The 16654-nt window shown below is 42.8% G+C and overlaps 1 pseudogene; it reads left to right on the plus strand.

Annotated features, from left to right (window-relative positions):
• The first annotated feature begins 310 nt into the window (after positions 1-310).
• Positions 311-1675, plus strand: LOC130412138 (putative nuclease HARBI1; annotated as a pseudogene).
• The last annotated feature ends 14979 nt before the right edge of the window (positions 1676-16654 follow it).

A 16654-nucleotide genomic window follows, 5' to 3' on the forward strand; every position in this document is an offset into this window, starting at 1 on the left:
TGAAGAATTTAACAAGCCTGTGCTTGAGAACTTTTCCATTGTCTGGATAATATACCTGGGGCCTGTACCATGAAGCTGGTTTAGGTGGCTAGCCAGCTATGTTTCAGTTTAGTTTGTGCCCACCCTGGGTTCTAGGTACCATGAAAGTAGCTCGGCTTTAATCGGTGTTCGTCGCCATGGTATCTTATGCTGCACGGCTAACCTGCTCCGGGGCAGGTTATGTTCTGGATTCGAGATCTCAGACTGAAGTTTGACCAATCAGCTGTGAGCAAAGAAACATATAGGTTCCCAGCAGCTGTTCTCTGTTGCAATGGCTTCACCTTTTCTCCCAAATCCTGTGGACATCTCCGCGCAAATTGTTAAACAAGCACTTCGTAGAGAAAGAGTTTTTAGGGACAGACAAAATCCCCTTGACTTTCCTGATAGTTACTTGTACGAAAGATACAGATTTTCCACGGAAGTATGTCTTATCTTTGCGAACTTCTTGAGCCCCACATAACAAATGTGACTCGTCGAAGCCATGCCCTTACTGTACCCCAAATGGTATGTATTGCGTTGCGTTTTTTTGCAAGAGGTACATACTTGTATGTGGTCGGTGATGCAGAGAATCTAGGGAAAAACACATTCTGTCGAACCATTCGAAGGTGGTCCACGCTCTGCAGGGGTACATAAATAGCTTCATTGTGTTCCCTGGACATTTATCCACCATGTCCATAAAAGAGGGCTTTTATAAAATTGCCGGTAAGATATCTTGATAGGGTGACATCACATGAACAAATTTAACCTTTCACGCTCATTTTTTTGAATGCTCATATTTCACACAATAGTATGCGGTAGCTACCTGTTAGGAATGGTTTTAAATATATATTTTTCATTCCTGTGATAGGATTCCCTAGAGTCATAGGAGCAATAGACTGCACACATGTTGCAATCTCCACAGCGCTAGGAGAACATGAAGCAGATTATGTGAACAAAGTCCTTTCACAGCCTTAATGTTCAGGTAGGGCTACTGTACAGCCCATGTGAAATTATTTTTATTTGCATTGAGATCAAACTTTAAATAAATAGTAACTAACAGATAGGACAATTATTTACTGTACATTTCATCTGCAGATGACTTGGGATCATGAATGCATGATCACAAGCTTGGATTCCAAATGGCCTGGCTCAGTGCATGACTCACGCATTTCCGTGAGTCTATTTTGTGTCAGCGTTTTGAGGAAGGCAAGTAAAATTTGGAACAGTACACTTTAAAGTTTAAATTTTAATAGCAAAATAGCCCATTTTCTGTTCAATGACAGGGCTTTTTGATGGCCTGTAGGTAGGAGATAGAGCTTATGCATGCCAGAGGTTTTTGCTAACCCCCTATCCTGACCCTCAGACAGGGCCACAAAACCGCTTCAATGGGACCCTCAGTAAAACCAGGGTCAAGATCGAGATGACCTTTGGCATCCTAAAGGCACGTTTCAACTGCCTTAGGCGTTTAAGAGTGTCACCAGAGCGGGCATCACAGATAGTGGCTGCATGTGCCATTCTGCACAATATAGCCACTATCAGAAAGGAGCGAGAACCACCACAAAACCAGCTTCTCCCTGATGAAATTGACCCCATCACACTTGACCACCCAGCTGGCGCAGCTGTCAGAGATTCAATCACAACACAATATTTTACTTAATAAAAGCACACTGACACTGCAGATAGGTCTCAAACTGTTTTATTGATCATGTAGAGGAAGCAGGGGCGTAGCAAGCTTTTCAAAAGTGCGGGGGATGGATGTGGTTTGTTTGTTAACAATGAAAATGATGAATGTAATGACAGAACGGTACAATAGGTATAACATACAAGATAAGCTATGAGTGATACTAGAAAAGTATAAAAACACATTCGGAACACATAAGATAAGTCAAAACTTTGTTGTTAAAATACATAACAGTAGACTTGCTAATGAATCAGAAATACTTTAATAATACCAGGGGGAAAAGACAGTGGAAAGCTTGATAGTGAAATAGGTCTGACAGGACTGTGGCCGCTAAAGTTTGCTTACTTGCACCTTGAAAAGGGGAGATATAAAAAAAACACACACACAAAGCTTTTTCTCTGGTGGTATAAATAAATCTGTTTTTAAACATTACAATAATATTAACTTTTCTTTCATAGTTGTTCAACAGGTACAATCAAACATAATAGGTAAGTATCCACATAAGTATTCAGCTAAACAAAAAAAACAATGCTCAAAATATCAAAATCAATAAACCCATAAATACACTGCTTAACAAGGACAATTTGTCCCTCCTCCTCGTCAATTCCCTGCCTTCTTCATCACAGTTACTTTATACATTGCATGCCACATAAATAACCGAATTTATCTAGCTTTGAACAATATCCCAATTGGCAATTAGCATTAGTCTAAAAACAAAATATAATTCAGAAAATACTCGACATATCAACAAAACATAAACTAAACATCTTCCCAAACACATATCAAGGTTATTTAAAAACCTCAAAAGCATAAACACTCATTCAAAGTAACTGGAATAGGGAGGCGTTAATAACCATAACCGTTCCCGCCTCCTCAGCACGAGCTGACCGATCAATCTAAAACATCAAGAGAGGCGGGACTTGAGGCAGAACAGCCAATCTGTTTGAGTGGGAGGGGAGAGGAAGCAGCCGCATCGAGCGCAGATACAGAGCTGACAGAGAAACGCTGGAGCGACTGCTGTATTGCGTTTGTACAAAACTGCGGAAAACTGCAGAAAAAGTGCGGGTGTTTAACCCTCTCACCGGGGAAAGCATCCCCCACGGTTGCGACGCCCTGGGAGGAAGAAAGAGAGCAAGAGAAAATTACATTAATAAACAATCTAAGTGTTCATACTAAAGGGTTACTTGGTTAAAAAAAAAGTTCACATACTGAGATCAGTTTTTTCCAGCTGTTTGATCTCCAATTTTTTTTTTTAATTTGGAGCCTCCTCAGCTCACAGTCCAGCTCCTTCAGTGAACAGTCTAGTTCTAGACTCCTTTTGTAAAGGGCCCTGACCGAGTCTGTTTCCACCTGAAACAATTATTATACGTTTTCTGGAGGTTGATCAAATCACAAAAAGTGGCATGACTTTCTACAAACATAGCACTGACTGTAATTTATGTCAAAGGTTTAAAGCATTACCTTGTTCACATTCCTTCTGTAGCCCATTGAGGTAGAGGCTTCAGTTTCTGGGGCAGGTTGTGAAAAATCCTACAGTAAAAGAGATGTGTAAGGGCCAGTCACTTAATTATGACATTCAAATGTGTGCCATAATAAAAAGCCCAGTGCATTCACCTCAGCAACTGTCTCAGAACACACAGATAGAGTGTCTTCATCATGTGGTTCACCCTAATAAATAAAAGGCCAATGTACAGCATAACTGTTATAAAGCAGGTTATGTTCATTGTGTTCTGTCTTCTGCATACTGACCTCTGTGCAGGAGACTGTGTGCATGTGTGCTGGCTTCAACAGAGACACTGTATTTCCCTCTACTGCAGAACAGAGTCAGCCATATTTAACTCTTTTAAAAACATTAGTAATGCATTGCACACACATACCCAGTGTCACTTGCTTAGAGGAGCCAGCACCAGGGTCAGACTGTACAGGACTTGCAATCCCATCCATAATCGGCCGCCCCTTATTATTACTCAGCGCCAACCAGTGGCGGAGCCAGAGGGCTAGTTGGGGTGGCAATTGCCACCCCATACGAAGTCCTTGCCACCCCTGTTGCCACCCCGCTGAAAACATTACACTGTTAGATTTTTACGAACATTTACCAAATCTTCCAACGGACGTGAATGCATCCTTACGCAGCACGCACAAGCGTGCAGCCGCAGCGTGCTGTTGCTGCTACACTTTTCATTATTTAAGCTGACACGCAGCACCTTCGTGACGTGCTCCAAACGGCTCCAAAACAACGCCGACAGCACACGGGATAGATGAAGAGCATGTTGCTGGTATGTACGGCTATTATTGGTATTAAATTAAACGAAGTAGTGTTTTAACGGGAAGTAAGGGAGACGTTGCACTTGCTTGGCATTAATACTTCATGAGCATTACTAGTCGTGAAACTGACTGACTAATACTGTCACGACTGCGTGAATATGCTTAAAACATGTCGTTAGCAAATGTTCAGCAACAATCACAGACATTAGGTAGGCTTATTCATATTGGCACGTGTAATGCAGCACTAATCTCAGTATAACAGACAGTTGTCATGAAAAACAGAGCGTTGCCATGGACGCAGGATTCTAACCGTAGAGACCGAACGGACTATTTTCTTTAGCGGAAGCAATATAAATAGTTTTTAAATCAATAAACTCCCTTTTAAATCAATATGTTGTGTCAAATTATTTATTTATTTGGTAGGTAGCCATGTAATAAGCGGGATAATGTAAAGCGAGGTGGTTGTTATAGCGAATAAAACCCCTTCAGGCTGATTTAAGATCCCTCCGCTTCACGCCGGGCTCCTAAACAGCCTGTCGGTGTTGTATTCGCTATAACAACCGCCTCGCTATAGATTATCCGTTACTTCACATAACATGTCTAGATGTCTTTAAGCAATTTTCCTTGTGTTGTCAAATAGGCTAGACCTCAATATACTCAGATTTTGTCGTCATGTATTACTTTAGTATTTGTATTATTAGTAACGGTGTACTCATGGTAAATAATAACAAGCAAATTGTTCCACATTATGGTTTCTTCATGAGGTGTGTAAAACATTTTGCTTCATCTCACCAGAACCGCAGAATTATGCTGTTCTGAATCTGAATGTTTGTATTTGTGAAATTGGTGGTGCCATACCATGGGTAGATGCAGGTTATACCTGGTACAACTATTGAAGTTTATCATTAGAGTCAGTGTTAAAGGGCTCTATGTTTTTTTTGTATTGTTGTTCTACTATTATTCTTGTAGTACATGTTTGAATGTGTACATCTGCCTACTCCTGCCTTGTTTTGACAGGTCCAAGTTTACCTCAGTTTTTTCTCTTGGACTTGATTAGTCCAAGGAGCACTTTGAATACTTGTTGTTCTATTTTTGCTGTATACTTAATACATATATAATTGTGTACATTTTGGAAAATAAACAACTTTAATTTAATCTATATACATTTTGTGGAAAATAATTTATTTTTACCTTGACACCCCTTTGCCACCCCTGTTTTTAAAGTGTAGCTCCGCCACTGGCGCCAACTCCTCCGCCACAGTAATCTTGAGTTGGTGGCCCTCGCCCAGTTTTCCTCATTTCACACTTTTTTCTGTTTGCTGCAAACAAGCGTTTGTGACTAAATGTTCACAAAAATAATAAAAGGTTGTGGTAAATACTCACCACTTTGAGTTATATTCTTATATTTTGTCTTGATCTGCTGCCAGGAACGTTTGGAGTTGGGGTTGCATCTAAAAATCAATGAATATCAATCTTTCTTAGGATGTAATAGCTTAGAATACATTCACATTTTACATACATACATACTATGCATGTATGTATGCATGTATAGCTTTCCTGTATCTCAGTGGTAAGAGCATTGTCGGTTCGATCCCAGGGGATTGCAAATACCTATGTAAAATGTAAAGGATAAAGCAATGCAAGTCACTTTGGATAAAAGCGTCTGCCAAATGCGTAAATGTAAATGTAATGTAAATGCATGTATCGACATGAATACACATATTTTCATTTTAGCATTTAATATATTTTTTATATAGCCCAATTAATTTTACATTAATTGTTTAACTTACGCATTAACACAATCAGCAATCTTCCTCCAAGATCGTTCTCTTGCTTTGGCAGCAGATACAGTGTTACTGCGTGCTTGAAAAACACTTCTATATTCTTCATATTTCTTAAGAATAATCTCTTGCTCCTGCGTGGAAAAATATATCGCTCTCGCTCTATCCATATTGAACGCGATTGGTTGTTCAGTGCCGACGTCACTGTTTTATGTGCACGCGCGCGTGGAGTAATCATAGCTTAAGGATCAAAGCTTGAGTTGACAGAGAAAGTTCATGAGCTGCGTCATGGTACCAATTAAGCCTGATTGCATCGATTTGGTTTAGTCGACTCAAAACCAATCCTGTAACCCAGAGTTTGTTCAACTACCATCATGGTACAGACTAGGGATGAGCGAGTACAGCATTATCTGTATCTGTTAACCATATGAATTATCTGTATCCGTATCCGTACTCAGACTGGGCGGGGCCTAACCAGGAAGTGGGCGGGTTTTAACCCGGAAATTGGGTCGGGTTGTCTTGAGATGGGCGGGGCCTTAACCGGTACATTTACATTTAGGCATTTGGCAGACGCTTTTATCCAAAGCGACTTACAGTGCACTTATTACAGGGACAATCCCCCTGGAGCAACATGGAGTAAAGTGTCTTGCTCAAGGACACACTGGTGGTGGATGCTGGGATCGAACCAGCAACCTTTGATTTACCAGTTCAGTGGTTTAACCCACTAAACCACCATCTCCACGTATGTTCCGGTATGTTATTTTAAGCATGCAATTGATATGGGTTGATCAGAAATTGTTATATTTAATGCTGATTAGAAAAATATTTACATGACAGCATCAGCATTGAGCTTCAGATCAATGGTTTTGATCACGATGACAAACGAACTATATACAGAATAAGTTTTGCAACAATGAATACAACACATGCGGTTGCGATTATGAAGTAAACTGTAATGAACAAGAGTTTTCATTTAAACATAACTTTATTTTTAACTTTTAATTAAAAACTGTTTAGAGCCAGCTGACGGTTTTAAAAAGACAGGCAGAGACGAAACGCGAGTCGCATTCTACCAAGCACCACGTCTGAACAAACCCCAAGTTTACCAAACTCTACTGGTTAATAAGTAAGTACTACAAACCGAAATAAAAACAAACCTGAAGCTGAAGAAACCTAAATGTTTATGGAAAAGACCCGCGAACCTGAGTGACTGAGGGAGAGACGGAGAGAGAGAGCTGCGAACACAGTCAGCAACACAATACATCTGTATATGTGTAGGGGAGGGGCGCTGTGACTATCACAGAACACAGACACAGTCAGCAACACAATACATCTGTATATGTGTAGGGGAGGGGCGCTGTGACTATCACAGAACACAGACACAGTCAGCAACACAATACATCTGTATATGTGTAGAGGAGGGGCGCTGTGACTATCACAGAACACAGACACAGTCAGCAACACAATACATCTGTATATGTGTAGGGGAGGAGCGCTGTGACTATCACAGAACACAGACACAGTCAGCAACACAATACATCTGTATATGTGTAGGGGAGGAGCGCTGTGACTATCACAGAACACAGACACAGTCAGCAACACAATACATCTGTATATGTGTAGGGGAGGGGCGCTGTGACTATCACAGAACGCAGACACAGTCAGCAACACAATACATCTGTATATGTGTAGGGGAGGAGCGTGTGACTATCACAGAACGCAGACACAGTCAGCAACACAATACATCTGTATATGTGTAGGGGAGGAGCGCACACAGACACAGTCAGCAACACAATACATCTGTATGTGTGTAGGGGAGGGGCGCTGTGACTATCACAGAACACAGACACAGTCAGCAACACAATACATCTCTATGTGTGTAGGGGAGGGGCGCTGTGACTATCACAGAACGCAGACACAGTCAGCAACACAATACATCTCTATGTGTGTAGGGGAGGGGCGCTGTGACTATCACAGAACGCAGACACAGTCAGCAACACAATACATCTGTATATGTGTAGGGGAGGGGCGCTGTGACTATCACAGAACACAGACACAGTCAGCAACACAATACATCTGTATATGTGTAGAGGAGGGGCGCTGTGACTATCACAGAACACAGACACAGTCAGCAACACAATACATCTGTATGTGTGTAGAGGAGGGGCGCTGTGACTATCACAGAACACAGACACAGTCAGCAACACAATACATCTGTATATGTGTAGAGGAGGGGCGCTGTGACTATCACAGAACACAGACACAGTCAGCAACACAATACATCTGTATATGTGTAGGGGAGGGGCGCTGTGACTATCACAGAACGCAGACACAGTCAGCAACACAATATATCTGTATATGTGTAGAGGAGGGGCGCTGTGACTATCACAGAACACAGACACAGTCAGCAACACAATACATCTGTATATGTGTAGGGGAGGGGCGCTGTGACTATCACAGAACGCAGACACAGTCAGCAACACAATACATCTGTATATGTGTAGGGGAGGGGCGCTGTGACTATCACAGAACGCAGACACAGTCAGCAACACAATACATCTGTATATGTGTAGGGGAGGAGCGCACACAGACACAGTCAGCAACACAATACATCTGTATGTGTGTAGGGGAGGGGCGCTGTGACTATCACAGAACTCAGACACAGTCAGCAACACAATACATCTGTATATGTGTAGGGGAGGGGCGCTGTGACTATCACAGAACGCAGACACAGTCAGCAACACAATACATCTGTATATGTGTAGGGGAGGGGCGCTGTGACTATCACAGAACACAGACACAGTCAGCAACACAATACATCTGTATATGTGTAGGGGAGGAGCGCTGTGACTATCACAGAACACAGACACAGTCAGCAACACAATACATCTGTATATGTGTAGGGGAGGGGCGCTGTGACTATCACAGAACGCAGACACAGTCAGCAACACAATACATCTGTATATGTGTAGGGGAGGAGCGTGTGACTATCACAGAACGCAGACACAGTCAGCAACACAATACATCTGTATATGTGTAGGGGAGGAGCGCACACAGACACAGTCAGCAACACAATACATCTGTATGTGTGTAGGGGAGGGGCGCTGTGACTATCACAGAACTCAGACACAGTCAGCAACACAATACATCTGTATATGTGTAGAGGAGGGGCGCTGTGACTATCACAGAACACAGACACAGTCAGCAACACAATACATCTCTATGTGTGTAGGGGAGGGGCGCTGTGACTATCACAGAACGCAGACACAGTCAGCAACACAATACATCTCTATGTGTGTAGGGGAGGGGCGCTGTGACTATCACAGAACGCAGACACAGTCAGCAACACAATACATCTGTATATGTGTAGGGGAGGGGCGCTGTGACTATCACAGAACACAGACACAGTCAGCAACACAATACATCTGTATATGTGTAGAGGAGGGGCGCTGTGACTATCACAGAACACAGACACAGTCAGCAACACAATACATCTGTATGTGTGTAGAGGAGGGGCGCTGTGACTATCACAGAACACAGACACAGTCAGCAACACAATACATCTGTATATGTGTAGAGGAGGGGCGCTGTGACTATCACAGAACACAGACACAGTCAGCAACACAATACATCTGTATATGTGTAGGGGAGGGGCGCTGTGACTATCACAGAACGCAGACACAGTCAGCAACACAATATATCTGTATATGTGTAGAGGAGGGGCGCTGTGACTATCACAGAACACAGACACAGTCAGCAACACAATACATCTGTATATGTGTAGGGGAGGGGCGCTGTGACTATCACAGAACGCAGACACAGTCAGCAACACAATACATCTGTATATGTGTAGGGGAGGGGCGCTGTGACTATCACAGAACGCAGACACAGTCAGCAACACAATACATCTGTATATGTGTAGGGGAGGGGCGCTGTGACTATCACAGAACACAGACACAGTCAGCAACACAATACATCTGTATATGTGTAGGGGAGGGGCGCTGTGACTATCACAGAACACAGACACAGTCAGCAACACAATACATCTGTATATGTGTAGGGGAGGGGCGCTGTGACTATCACAGAACACAGACACAGTCAGCAACACAATACATCTGTATATGTGTAGGGGAGGGGCGCTGTGACTATCACAGAACACAGTCAGCAACACAATACATCTGTATATGTGTAGGGGAGGGGCGCTGTGACTATCACAGAACGCAGACACAGTCAGCAACACAATACATCTGTATATGTGTAGGGAAGGGGCGCTGTGACTATCACAGAACACAGACACAGTCAGCAACACAATACATCTGTATATGTGTAGGGGAGGGGCGCTGTGACTATCACAGAACGCAGACACAGTCAGCAACACAATACATCTGTATGTGTGTAGGGGAGGGGCGCTGTGACTATCACAGAACGCAGACACAGTCAGCAACACAATACATCTGTATATGTGTAGGGAAGGGGCGCTGTGACTATCACAGAACGCAGACACAGTCAGCAACACAATACATCTGTATATCTGTAGGGAAGGGGCGCTGTGACTATCACAGAACGCAGACACAGTCAGCAACACAATACATCTGTATATGTGTAGGGGAGGGGCGCTGTGACTATCACAGAACACAGACACAGTCAGTAACACAATACATCTGTATATGTGTAGGAGAGGAGCGCTGTGACTATCACAGAACACAGACACAGTCAGCAACACAATACATCTGTATATGTGTAGGGGAGGGGCACTGTGACTATCACAGAACGCAGACACAGTCAGCAACACAATACATCTGTATATGTGTAGAGGAGGGGCGCTGTGACTATCACAGAACACAGACACAGTCAGCAACACAATACATCTGTATGTGTGTAGGGGAGGGGCGCTGTGACTATCACAGAACAAAGACACAGTCAGCAACACAATACATCTGTATATGTGTAGAGGAGGGGCGCTGTGACTATCACCGAACACAGACACAGTCAGCAACACAATACATCTGTATATGTGTAGGGGAGGGGCGCTGTGACTATCACAGAACACAGACACAGTCAGCAACACAATACATCTGTATATGTGTAGGGGAGGGGCGCTGTGACTATCACAGAACACAGACACAGTCAGCAACACAATACATCTGTATATGTGTAGGGGAGGGGCGCTGTGACTATCACAGAACGCAGACACAGTCAGCAACACAATACATCTGTATGTGTGTAGGGGAGGGGCGCTGGGACTATCACAGAACGCAGACACAGTCAGCAACACAATACATCTGTATATGTGTAGGGGAGGGGCGCTGTGACTATCACAGAACACAGACACAGTCAGCAACACAATACATCTGTATATGTGTAGAGGAGGGGCGCTGTGACTATCACAGAACACAGACACAGTCAGCAACACAATACATCTGTATATGTGTAGGGGAGGGGCGCTGTGACTATCACAGAACACAGACACAGTCAGCAACACAATACATCTGTATATGTGTAGGGGAGGGGCGCTGTGACTATCACAGAACACAGACACAGTCAGCAACACAATACATCTGTATATGTGTAGGGGAGGGGCGCTGTGACTATCACAGAACACAGACACAGTCAGCAACACAATACATCTGTATATGTGTAGGGGAGGGGCGCTGTGACTATCACAGAACACAGACACAGTCAGCAACACAATACATCTGTATATGTGTAGGGGAGGGGCGCTGTGACTATCACAGAACACAGACACAGTCAGCAACACAATACATCTGTATGTGTGTAGAGGAGGGGCGCTGTGACTATCACAGAACACAGACACAGTCAGCTACACAATACATCTGTATATGTGTAGGGGAGGGGCGCTGTGACTATCACAGAACGCAGACACAGTCAGCAACACAATACATCTGTATATGTGTAGGGGAGGGGCGCTGTGACTATCACAGAACACAGACACAGTCAGCAACACAATACATCTGTATATGTGTAGGGAAGGGGCGCTGTGACTATCACAGAACACAGACACAGTCAGCAACACAATACATCTGTATATGTGTAGGGGAGGGGCGCTGTGACTATCACAGAACGCAGACACAGTCAGCAACACAATACATCTGTATGTGTGTAGGGGAGGGGCGCTGTGACTATCACAGAACGCAGACACAGTCAGCAACACAATACATCTGTATATCTGTAGGGAAGGGGCGCTGTGACTATCACAGAACGCAGACACAGTCAGCAACACAATACATCTGTATATGTGTAGGGGAGGGGCGGTGTGACTATCACAGAACACAGACACAGTCAGCAACACAATACATCTGTATATGTGTAGGGGAGGGGCACTGTGACTATCACAGAACAAAGACACAGTCAGCAACACAATACATCTGTATATGTGTAGGGGAGGGGCACTGTGACTATCACAGAACAAAGACACAGTCAGCAACACAATGAGGATTTTTATTCAATCCGAGCATAGATATTGACTCGTATTACTCGTATGATACTCGTACTCAGCAAAAGTGCTTTATCCGTACGGGATACTCGTTTCAACTCTAGTACAGACCCCAGGTAGGCAGGGCTGTTTATGTCATAACCTACAAAAGTCCTCCATTCACATCCGAGTCTAGTTTATTCTTCTCATATTTCTATGCATGGCACACTGAACCAAATAGCCTCATTCTACAGAGGTTCGGTTTTCTCCTGTTAGCATATACTGTAGTATGTGGTTTCCTGCGTTTGACTGTTATAACATCTGTTTGTGATTGCTGCCACTGTCATTAGTGCAGATGTCCACAGTAACCTGGGCAAAAGCTCTCTGAGAGAATACATCTTGCAATTTTAAACAGGGTTTTGATTTTACGTCTTAAGTGATTTCTGCTGAGCAGTGACTAAAACTCTTTGGTCATCAATTCAAATACCGTTATTTACATTTAAATTTAGCAGATGCTTTTATCCAAAGCGACTTACAAATGAGGTTAACAATGGAAGCAACTGGAACAACAGAAGGACAACAAAAAGCATAAAACTGTTCTCATAGAGCCTAGTCTTGAGCGACTACAGGAAACCAATGTAACTTAATGAAGAGATGAGTGACGTATGCTCTCTTCAGTTCATTGAAGAACACTCGTGCGGGTGCATTCTAGATCATCTGTAGAGGTTATCTGATCTAGTGCACCTTATGGTTCCAAATGGTGCCACATACGGAATGATTTTTTAGTAGCTCTTACAGTGTCACTTTTAGCTTTAAGGAAGCGAACAAACAGTACACCTGAATAGACATCAGTAGATGCGAGAGCACAACGAAAACCTTCTTTAGCCTCTGGTTCAATATGACCAGCTAAATCAGTATGCACTAGTTCAAGTAGTGCTTTAGCTTGTGCACAAGGTTCTCTATTTCTGCTCTTCACAAATTTCCCCTGTGTGCAAATTTCACATTCTAGATTGGACTTCTCACCTTTGCCCTTGATCTTCATTCCCTCAACTCCCTCAATCTGGAAACATCATCATAATTACAGTGACCAAGAATCTCGGGCCAAGTTTGAATATCATGACACCCATCAACTATTATTTTCTTCATCTGCAGTGTTCAGATACTTAATTCTATTGTACTGTTGTATGTTGAACTTGGTATCGTCTTCATGAATGAAGTTGATTGAGGCTCCATTCGCTGTTGCTGCTTTGACAGCAAAGATGTTCTGAGGATACGATGGGATGTACAGGGCGTCATGCTCACCGGAGGTCCCTCGCTGTCAATCAGATACACCTCTGAATCACCTCGTTTCAGCGCCTCTCCATTTGCTCTGGTTCCATCTGCTAGCTCGATGTAATGTTTCTCCATCATGGATTATATGTGAAGTAGCTCCCATGTCAACCATCAGCCTTTCCATTGCAATCCGTAGATCGGGCAGTCACTTATCGTTAATGCCAACGCATGCTCATCGTCATCTTTATCTGTGGTTTGTTTCACACTGTATCTCTGTTTGCGCCTGCAAGATGTATCTTTGGGAGTTGAACTTTTGCAGTAACTTTAACGCTGTCCCTTGCAACACTGGTTTGGGCATGTGTAACCCCTTCTTTCTGGTTCCTTCTTAAAATCACTCCGGGAAGAATAACACGGACACACAGGCGGAGTTCACTTGTAGCATTTATTGAAATATATGAAACGACACCAAATGGCCATTAAACATCTCTTCCGGTCACATACATAACATTCTCCTCAGCAGTTTACATGCGACTCATTCACCAGATTAACAATCAATATATAAGCTTTCACAAGACCAAGAACTCCATTTCTGTTATTTCTCGAACACAGTAAATATTACAATATAAGAACATTGATGCATCATACCTGGAATATATGAAACGACACCAAATGGCCATTAAACATCTCTTCCCGTCACATACATAACTATCAAAAATAAACAAACATGTGGAAATAAGCAATTGCAAAATACAGAGATAGGAACCAAACAAACACCATGTGCTCCCAAACCACTCGGTGGTAAGTTCGGTACAAAACAAATTTTCCATCAACTCTATATATCTGTTATGACTCAAATTTGAAATGAAATACTTTTAAGAGAACAATTTGACCTCAAAAACAAATTAAATAATGTCTAACTACATGTTACTTCCATGTGACCGGAGTAAGATTCTACACTTACCTTTCTCCTCAGCAGTTTACATGTCACTGAGGAGAATATTGCGGACTCCGCTTTAAGTTTTCATTAGCCACCTGTAGGTGTCCTCATATCCTCTTCTTACTGATGCATATATTTAATACAGTTCAACAAATGTTTCGCAAGATGAACAAACTTTTATTTTTTGGCACAATTCATAACAAACTTCTTTTACCCGTTACACATGCACAGGCTGTGTCCTCTTTGGCCGCAGCTGTGGCAGGTTATTACGCCGTCAACGACTTGTTCTCTTTCCCGCGTGGTTTTCTAATAATCCTCAAAGTAGTATTTCAAGATCTGCCGAACTTCTTCCGCAATCCACCGCGTCTCACATTACACGAAACAAACTTTTGTCGTCAGAAAATTGAATCAACTCAGCATATGCTTCCTCGTTTTTATCACCCTCTTCCTCTTCGTTTTCTGCTGCAGGTGCTTGCAGAGTAATCTCCTTTAGCCCTAGCAGTCGCAGATGGTCCAAAAACGTAGTATCCTAAAGTTCGTAATTCTTTTCATCCCTGTCAAGCAAAGTCTATCCGATAGGTTACCTACTTCTTTCCTGGCCCCATAACCTGTAAGCACAGCCATTTTCACGTATGGTAACTGGCAATAACTTAATATACGGAGGAACAAACATGCTCACACATATCGGTTTTGCTTGAACCAGAAGAGAAGGTCCTTTTCTTTGCAAATGACCAAATAAGGTAGATCGATTTTATGTACTCAAATGCCATATTAGAGCATACTTACTACAACTCTTAATAGTGTGCCTTGATCTTTAGTTAAAATCTGAAAATGCACTTTGTTTTCCTGTAATGACTATCCATCTTAAATTACATATGTCAGACAGCTTGAGAGCGTCAACGTGGCCGGAAGTCATTCATTTTCAATGTGAGCCGGCTGCGCGTCTTTGCCATTGATGGCGTCAAGGAGAGTTGAAATCAGGTCAACTTTATGGTAATCAGCTATGACGCGGTTAAGCGGCAACCAATCGGAACGTAGAAGTCCAACATTTGAGAGGATTCCAGAGAAGGCGCAGCCCTGTAAACGTTGGTTCCGACCACATTAGTTGCCAAGTAAAATGGAGGAGAGGTTGATTATTGCTGTGGAGGGTTTCCTAATCATATATGACGCTTCCCTGTTCATGGTAGATACATTTAAAAAATGATGCGTGGACAAAGGAGTCTGAGATTGTTTGTGTTCCTGGTGAGTGGCTGATGATGTGCATTTACGTTATACATTTTATTATATTTTATAATTTCATGCGAACTTTAGCGCCAGAGCATGCACAACAGTGTTACTGCTGCAGAAAATTATTTCGTTAGCAAACGGTCTAACTACAATAAAGTTCTTTCCACTGATCAATTTCTTGTGGTCAGTCTGCACAAGACCAACAAGTTTGTTTGCTCTGTGGCCCCTTTAAATACAAGATAAGATTTCGATCTACGTCAGAGCGCTTAAGACTCAATCTACAGCGTTGTTGGCAGGGCGGCCAGAGCGATTTTTGAAGTCTCGACGGCGGCGGTATGTACGCTGCACATGCTGTAGAAAGAGTTAGTCAGTTGCCATTTCCATTTCAAAATACAACGGCTGTTTTTATACATCCAATCAAATCACAGGGAAAGACGGAAGCCACGCCCACACTGTATGCATGCCCTGCTGCTTACGTATTTCCGCCCATTTGTTCTCAGTTTTACGCGGGCTTCCGGTGTAGCATTCTCCCATAGCAAAACGAGGTCCTAGCATGGTCTTTTTTCGCATATTATATTCATATATTTTGATTAACTAGTGATTTCATTTAATTATATTATATTATATACACAGTATATAACAACGTGCCATCGCATCACAAATGCAAATGCAATCTTAAACAGAGCAACGCTATTAGCTGGTGTACGACGCGAACATCCGAACTCAACATTCGTATTTACGCGTACAAATTTCACGCGTTTCGCGTTATACATATTGTCCCCGTTCCATAATTTGCAGACGCGTTGATCATAATGTTTGCATAGACTTCAGTGAAATGCGCTGGTTTCTCTGGGCGTTCTGAGCTGGTTTGTGCGAGTTTCATCGACAAACAACTCGAGCTTTTATCAGCCCCATCCAGCGCTTTTACATTCAAAGTGTATTCTTTCAACAGTCTCATAGCAGACCTGTTGTTGGGCAGTTTCTGTTCATGTGTGCCAACACATAAAATACCTTGGGATTGTAATTACCAGAGACAAAGA

This window comes from Triplophysa dalaica, chromosome 22, assembly GCF_015846415.1.
Source record: "Triplophysa dalaica isolate WHDGS20190420 chromosome 22, ASM1584641v1, whole genome shotgun sequence".
Classification (NCBI taxonomy): Eukaryota; Metazoa; Chordata; class Actinopteri; order Cypriniformes; family Nemacheilidae; genus Triplophysa; species Triplophysa dalaica.